Source organism: Vombatus ursinus, unplaced genomic scaffold (assembly GCF_900497805.2).
Source record: "Vombatus ursinus unplaced genomic scaffold, bare-nosed wombat genome assembly UNPS02014848.1, whole genome shotgun sequence".
In the NCBI taxonomy this organism is placed as follows: domain Eukaryota; kingdom Metazoa; phylum Chordata; class Mammalia; order Diprotodontia; family Vombatidae; genus Vombatus; species Vombatus ursinus.
The window spans coordinates 1,609,563-1,617,322 of NW_020954626.1; the positions used below are offsets into that span (position 1 = coordinate 1,609,563).

General features: G+C 42.2%; 1 protein-coding gene across 2 annotated transcripts in view; it reads right to left on the reverse strand.

Annotated features, from left to right (window-relative positions):
• Positions 1-7,553, reverse strand: part of GABPB1 (GA binding protein transcription factor subunit beta 1) — a 75,394-nt gene extending 67,841 nt beyond the window's left edge. The window contains exon 1 of one of the 2 annotated variants that reach the window (XM_027840792.1): positions 5,854-7,553. The gene's annotated coding sequence lies outside the window, so the exon portion shown is untranslated. Of the gene's footprint in view, positions 1-5,792; positions 5,812-5,853 lie in introns of those variants that run through there. The other variant, XM_027840794.1, reaches the window with a different exon arrangement.
• Positions 7,554-7,760: the final 207 nt, after the last annotated feature.

Consider the following 7,760-nt stretch of genomic DNA (forward strand, 5'->3'; position numbering starts at 1 on the left):
GCTTTAGGCAATTGGGGTTAAGTAACTTGCCCAGGGTCACATAGCTATTGGGTGTCAAGTGTTTGGTCTGAGACCACATTCGAACTCAGGTCCTCCTGACTTCAGGTCCAGTGCTCTATCCACTGCACCACCTAGCTGTCCCTTGAATCCAGTTTTTAAGGCAAAGTATTGATTCAACAGAAAACAAGTTCATACAGGTACCTTACGCCAAAACAACAACAAAAAAAAACAAACCTAACTTCGAAGACACTACAGATTCAAACCCACGCTCCTACTTCTTAATGATTATCCAATAATCATTATATTCAGAAAGATTTCTCTGATATACTACTAAATCCAGAATAAAAGATTCAATTATTTAGGAAAATAAACTAATGTATTTTAGAAAGATTTCCAAAACATGACCAAACAAAAAGGGTTTTCTGTTTAGTCCTCAATTAAAATGAAAACTCAATCTCTTTTCCAAGAAAATGCTGGTTAATTAAGGTTTTACTATAATGAACATGTTGGATCTCAATGCCTGTCACAAAGGAATGTGCTGAGGAAAAATTATGCTACTTATATATTCACTGGTTTCAAGAAAAAAAAAGGAATATATATACCCAAAATTCATGGATTAAGCATATTATCCTGAGGAATAAAAATATTAAGCCCAAGATAGTCTAATAAATATCAAACCCAGTAGCTGTAGAAAACCCCTGGTAGTGACAAAGGTCAAGAGATAAAGGTATTAGCCTTCTTGCTACTTGTACTCTGAATTACAACTAGAGTTAAACAAGAGTTTAGATTTTCTATTTCTAAAATTATCTATGACTATCTATTAAGTTGGGAATCACAAAATCTAAATTCTGGTCCTCTAGCATATGTTAATATGCTGTGTGAAATAAGGCAGACAGCAGAATGAAGGCTCCTGGAGGGCAGAGTTACTTTTGTCTGGTGTCCCCAGTGCATTCTAACAGTACCTTAAAACATAGTGGCTGCTTAATAAATACTTGTGGAACTGAATCCATCTGTCTGAGCTTCAATTTCTTCATTTAAATGGTTGAATTAGAGTTCTCCAAAGTTATTTCTAGTACTAAAATCCTATAATTCTGTAATTCTAGGAAGAGAAGAAACTTTCTCAAAGCTAATAGCCAGTGAGCCTAAATAAATGTATACTCTGGCCCACCCATCACCAAATTATGTGAATGGACTAAGTTTTATCAACAATATTCATTAATACCCACTTTTTCAGGTGCTCAGCGCTATAGGTAAATATGTAGTTTTCCTTTAAAAACTTAAAATCTAAAGAGTATGATTATAAGAAATTAATAACAACTTTGAAAAATTTAACAAATAAAATGTTAACTGCAATACTCAGGGCTCTAATCACATTGGAAGAAATTTCCCCATTTGAAGAAGCATAGGTCTCACCCACAAGTTGTTATCCCATTTCTGGTTTCCTTACTCCATATTCTCTTTCCCTCTTCTCCCTTTGCAGAGCCCCCTAAGTACAAGATTTCTGCATAGGGACTTAGAAAACTCTATGGACTGAAAAGTGATGAAACTAAACTCTGCATGTGTCTTTTTTTAAAAGTGTCTTGGAGCTAATGAAAGGGAATTGTGCTAAAATGGTGAAACTGACTTAAAGGGGTTCTAAGCTAAGAACTCATAGTTTTTCAATGGATCTGTCACCTCATTTGTATTTTCTCTATAAGTGAACAAAGTAACCCATCCATACCTTTTCAACACAGTGCAATTCCTACCTATCTTTTCCCATAGATTCAAGCCTTCTTCTCTAGGTCTTTTTTTTTTTAATTTTATGGTTATCAAGTATAATACTCAAACTATTCATCTTTTATCCCTACACTACTGCTTCATGACCACATCACACCTCTTTCATAGTCCTCATGGCATTTCATATTATAAATCATGGCTAGAAATAACTTCCTACACATTGAATTATTTTTAGACTTTTAAAATTACTTTTAAAAAACAAACATTGTTCATGTTTTAGACTAGACTAGGTTTAGATTAAACCACTTTTTACTCATGGGCAAAATCATTCTTTCTTGTAGAAGTGGGATCCAATGTACATCTCAAGGTAAATCAAACACATATTAACTAGATTCCACACTCAATCAAACACCAAGCTTTAAAATAAGTTCAGGCCAACCAAAATGAAATTGTGTACCTCAAACATATTAATAATTTGCCTTGCACTATTAAACTGTGCATACCCTTTGACCCAGCAATACTATTACTAAGTCTGTATTCCAAAGAGATCAAAGAAAAATGAAAAGGACCTATGTATACGAAAATATTTATAGGACCTCTTTTTGAAGTGGCAAAGAATTGGAAATTGAAGGGATGCCCATCAATTGGGGAAAGCCTGAACAAGTTGTGGCACAGGAATGTAAGAGAATACTATTGTACTGTAAGAAATGATAAGCAGGCAGATTTCAGAAAAAACTAGGAAGATTTACATGAACTGATGAAAAGGGAAGTGAGAAGAACCAGAACACTGCATACAATAAAAGCAATATTGTAAAGAGACTAACTGTGAATGACTTAGCTATTCTCAACAATACAATGATCCAAGACAATTATTCCAAAGGACTTACCATAAAAAATGCTATCCACCTGCAGAGAAAGAACCGGAGTCTGAATGCAGATTGAAGCATGCTTTTTAAACTTTATTTTTAGTCTGTTTTCTTTCACAACATGACTAAAAGGGAAATGTTTTGCATGACTGCACAAGTATAACCTATATCAAATTGCTTGCCTTCTCAAGGAGGGGGGAGCAGAGGGAGAGAGGGAATTCGGAACTCAAAATTTTGGGAAAATTAATATTAAAAATTATTTTATATGTCATTCAGAAAAATAAAATACTAAAAAAAGAATTTGCCTGGCACTATTTTATGTAATTCCTAAAAGAGGAAAAGCCAAATGTTTCCTATTGATGTAAAAGTAGAAGACTCAAGAATGTGACCTTTTTTTGTTTTGTATCTTAAGGCATTAACCCTATTAACATAATTATCCCCAAGATGCTTCAAAAATGCTTGCTGGATTGAATAGAATAGTACAGAATTTTAGAGCATGGATTAGAACTCACAGAACAGAGAACTAATTTAGTTACCACCTCAAAGATGATCAAAATTCTTAAAGTCTAGCATCACAAATACTATGTAATAGTTCAACGTGCTGTTTATTCTATTTAACTCCAAAGAAAACCAGAGGTTACTAAGAGCCTAATTTCAAAGGGTAGAGACACTTCAATATATATTGTGGGGCACAGAATAATTCTATTTCCCCTCCCGCTGCTTTCAACTCACATCCTTCCCCTACTTTCCATATCCTGTTTACTGCATTAAGATTTAAGTTTTCACCATAGGATAGAGGGGTGTGGGGATGATGGAGCATTTGGAAGTTGCCCTGGGTACCCTCTGGCATCCTCAGTTAACTCCCACTATAGTCCCTCTTACTGAAAGAGAATTTAAAATACCAACTTGGGTTTTGCCTTGCACTAATCACTATCCTAATAGAAGTAGCATGGATTAGTCTACCACACCCCCATCTATGCACATCATTGTGTCCTATATCAACATAAGATAAACATTAAAATATCTAAAAGATCTCTTTTATATAACTGTCTATGCAATCTAGACACACAAGTATAAGAAAGGTTTAGAGAAACTGTTGCAATTTTAACAGACTAAAAGAATTTAGGGAAGCAAATAAAACCTTTTGATCAAATTCTCTTGCAAATCATTTTAGTATGTGAAGATAAAGCAATTTAAGATTGAATAGTCAATTGACCTAACACAAAGTGTCTTCTATATTCTTGAAAAATAGACCACCCACAACTCTGATAAATCCTACAGAACTGGGAACAGTATTTAATGAAATACAGTATGCAAGCAATGTAGGTATAGCCATACTTTTAAAATTAAACTCATAAAACAGAAATAATTGTGTAACCATTTGCATTTACAAAAGGATTTTCTGCTTCAAAAAAGTTTTAAGTTACCAAAATTCCTTTAAATATGAAACTTCTGTAGTATAGATAAGCATTCCATTTACAGAAATTCTATTTATGTACATTTTTACCACACATCTACAATAGAAACCTTGCACAAGTTATTTAAAGGTAATCTTCCAGCTAATTATGGTCAATTCATTTGAAAAACCCTACCTTGGGTCTCTGGGCACAAATTATGTTAAACAGTATTACTCATAAAGTTTAAATACTTATGCACTTAACCCATGACAACTCTTGTCGTTCAAGAACAGTATCTGAATCTGTTTTCTCATTCATCTTTTTGAAATGGGTCTCAGACCAGATATGGAACAAGGTATATTGTGAAGGTCAACTGACATTTGCATAGCCAGAACAGAGGACAGGAAACAAGCTGAAGAAGATAGGAGAAAGGAATAATTTTTCCTTTAATTTAAATGAAAGGACTGAAAAAAGAAGCGCCTAACTTTCTCGTCATAGACAAAATAAGTATACGCACAAGGGCAATGACTTAAATGATTTTAAAAAACTTAAGTCTCCTTCAAATGTCTATTAAAGGGAAGAAAAACTTTAGAACTGCAGAAAAAAATAATTCAACTGCAGTACTCAAACCTCCCTTAAAATTTCTGAAGAAAAGTCACAGTACAGCATCTTTCATTCTTTGATCCCAAACTCCTCTACAAAAAATTGACAGTTACTGCGCCATTTTCCAGGAGAGGGGGGAAAAAATTAAGTCACATAGAGTTAGTGACTCGCCAGCGAGGAGACAGCAAATCAGAGCCCAAGTCTAAAACTTAGAGATTAGCAGGCTCCCACTCCCTCCGCCCCCAGCAGCGGGGCCCCCGCCCCTCCTCCGCCCCGATATGCTCCGGCACAGTCCAATCAGCTTTGAAGCCTGGGTGAGTGGAGCGAGAGCAAGTTTTGAGGGGGGATAAAGGGGGGAACCAGTCCTCCCGAAGCCCCCAGCTTCTTCACTTTTTCCGAATTCTCTTCCCGGCCTGACCCACTCGTCCTCATCCTCATTTTTAATCACAAAAATGCTTCCGTAATAACAGGTTAAACCGACACGGATTATCTCTCTGCCCTGACCACGGGAGTCTAGCAAACACCCCCCCCCCAAATTCCTTCTCCTGGCCCCGCGCGGCTCCCTCGGCGGCTGCCCGATGGCCGGGCTGCGTCCCCCGACGGCCCAAGCCCTCCGAGGTGGCCTTTTGGGGTCCGCGGTGCCGCCGACCCCGTCCCAGCTTGGCTTCGGGCTCCCCTCCCCCGTCCCCGGGGGATCGGTGCTCCGGGGGTAACGAGGGGGCCTCCTGAGTCCGGGGCCCCAGCGGGGGAGCTGTCAGTCGGGCCTCCCCACACGGGAGGGGGGAGGAGAAAGGAGGTGGGGGGGGACGCAAACAAAGAGGCCCCGCGGCGCCCGGGAGAGCGGGACCGAGGCCGCGCCCGCGCCCGCCGAACCCCAGCCGCCCTCATTCCCACGGCGGGGGCGCCGAGCTCGGAACCGGCCCGCCGGACGGAGAGGGAAGGAGGGCCAGAGGAGAGACAGGAATGGGTCCCGCCGAAGCCGGGGAGGGGGCGGCGGCCGCCACCATGTCTGCCCGCCCCTCCCCAGAAGCAGGGTGCCGGGCGGACAAAGCACGGCGGCGCGGGCGGACAGCCCCGACCACCCCCCGCCCCCCACCGACCCCCGCGGAATAAGCGGGGCCAGGAGCCCCGGAAACCCGGCGCCTTAATGCAATAAACAGGAAATCGCGGGGATGATCTGGGTTCCGGGGGAAGTGGAATTATTTTTTACCAGCGAAGAGATCAACTTCCACATCCGGTGGTAACAGGGCCCTGCACAGACCCGCACTGACCTGGAAAAGCTTCGGGAGCGGCGGCGGGGGAGCAGCGGGAGATGTTGCGGGGACCCGAGGCACCTGGTACCCGGCCGGGCTGACGCGGCCCCGCTATCAACAAAGCGCTTCAGAACCACCGGGCGCTATTTTCCGAAAATGCCGCGTCTGGTCGGCGCCCAAAATCCCCACCGAAAAGTCCCCCGTGCTTCTCGCGGAGGGACACATGGTGTGCGAGTGAGTCGAGCTCCCAGCATCCCTCCCTTCTCCCTGCCCTCGCTGAGCTCAACCTAACCTTCCCCCTCCCCCCTTTTTCTTTTTTGCTGCCCTCCCGGCTAGAGCTGCCTTTCCCGTACTCTAACCCCTGACCCCGCGGGAGAGAGAGGGGATGGCGGTTCTGATATTTAACCGAGGAGAGGAAATTACGCCATTTCAAGGTTTTCTGCTACACAAAGAAACCGGCGGAATGATCTGCTCGTGATAAATGCGAGTCCCGGCTGGTACTGCGCCTGCGTGCCGTGAGGGGGAGGTGGCTATTTGTCCATGTGGACGCTTGTCCCGAGCGCAGGCAGTTCCTGGTGCCTTCCCGCCTGTTTTTATTTTTCTATTAGTTGAAAAAAACAAACGACCAGCGGAGTTTCTCTGACCTTTATTTGCCTTTGATGGAACCCGGGATTCGTCTATGCCCCCATGTCCTGTGTGGTTGGAAGGGAAATGGGGGATGAAAACGTGCAAATCAGCTTAATAAGCTGGCCAACTGTGCCTAGTAGAATTCTGGGAGGCTTGGGGGGCAGGGAGGAGGGGTGTCGTGTTACTCTGAACAACCTAGGGGTTTTACTTAAAGCGACCATAGTTCTAACTTGCTAATGTGGGTCGGAGCCAGGGGGCAAAATAAAGAAAGGTATTTGCATCGTGACCGTATTTTACAAGACTGAGCATCCAGGATTGGCTCCTAACATGCTAAGACACTAAGAAATATGGGCTGAGAGGGTTCATCTCGGCCTCACGGATGTAAAAGAAGCAGCCTTTTCTTACCCCATACACGCCATAAACTTACCTTTGAGGCTTTTATCCTTATTTTTCCAAGACCGGTTGGGTGGTCTTGGTAAGAGGGCTTGAGTTCCAAGGTGTTGATCTCTGCTTCACTTAGTGGTTAGAAAATTCACCTTAAGGTCAAGATGACCTAGTTCAACACAGACTGACAAGCTGGCTGTGTGGCCCTGGGCAAGTCATTTAATCTCTTTCGTTGACAACTCTATACTAACTCATAACCTACTGGCTGTGTGTGTGTGACCCTGGGCTTAACACCTTAACACTTAACACCTAGTGCCTCCAGGCTACTTATAAATCGATGAACTGTTGCCAGTCTGAATTGGTTGAGGAGTTTTCTCACCAGGCTTAAGTATTTTAATTCACAAGGTAAAACAATTAAGTTAATTTCTGTTTGCAGCCTGCTGTCCCATTTGGAAAAGTGAAAAGTTGGCTTCTCAACTGATTGTTGTTTTCTGGCTGTAGGGTTCCATAAGCTGTTTGTATACCCTAGGCAAGATTTGAACATTGATGAAGGAGTACAGCATTTGAAAGTTGGCTGCCTTTGTCCTTTGGACCAGAGGCTTTGACCTTTCCGAGTAATAAAATGTACCTGATTTAAATACTTGTCATAGAAATCTGAATTTTCTGGCATTAAAATTTGTTGTTCAGTCCTGTGGGATTCTGTGACCCCATTTGAGATTTTCTTGGCAAAGATACTGGAGTGGTTTGCTATTTTTTCTCCAAGTCATTTTACCAATGAGGAATTGAGGCATGCAGGGTTAAGTGGCTTGCCCAAGGTCACACAGTTAGTAAATGTCTGAGGCTGGATTTGAACTCAGGAAGATGAGTCTTCCTGACAACAGGCCCAGCACTCTATCAACTATGCCACCTAGCTG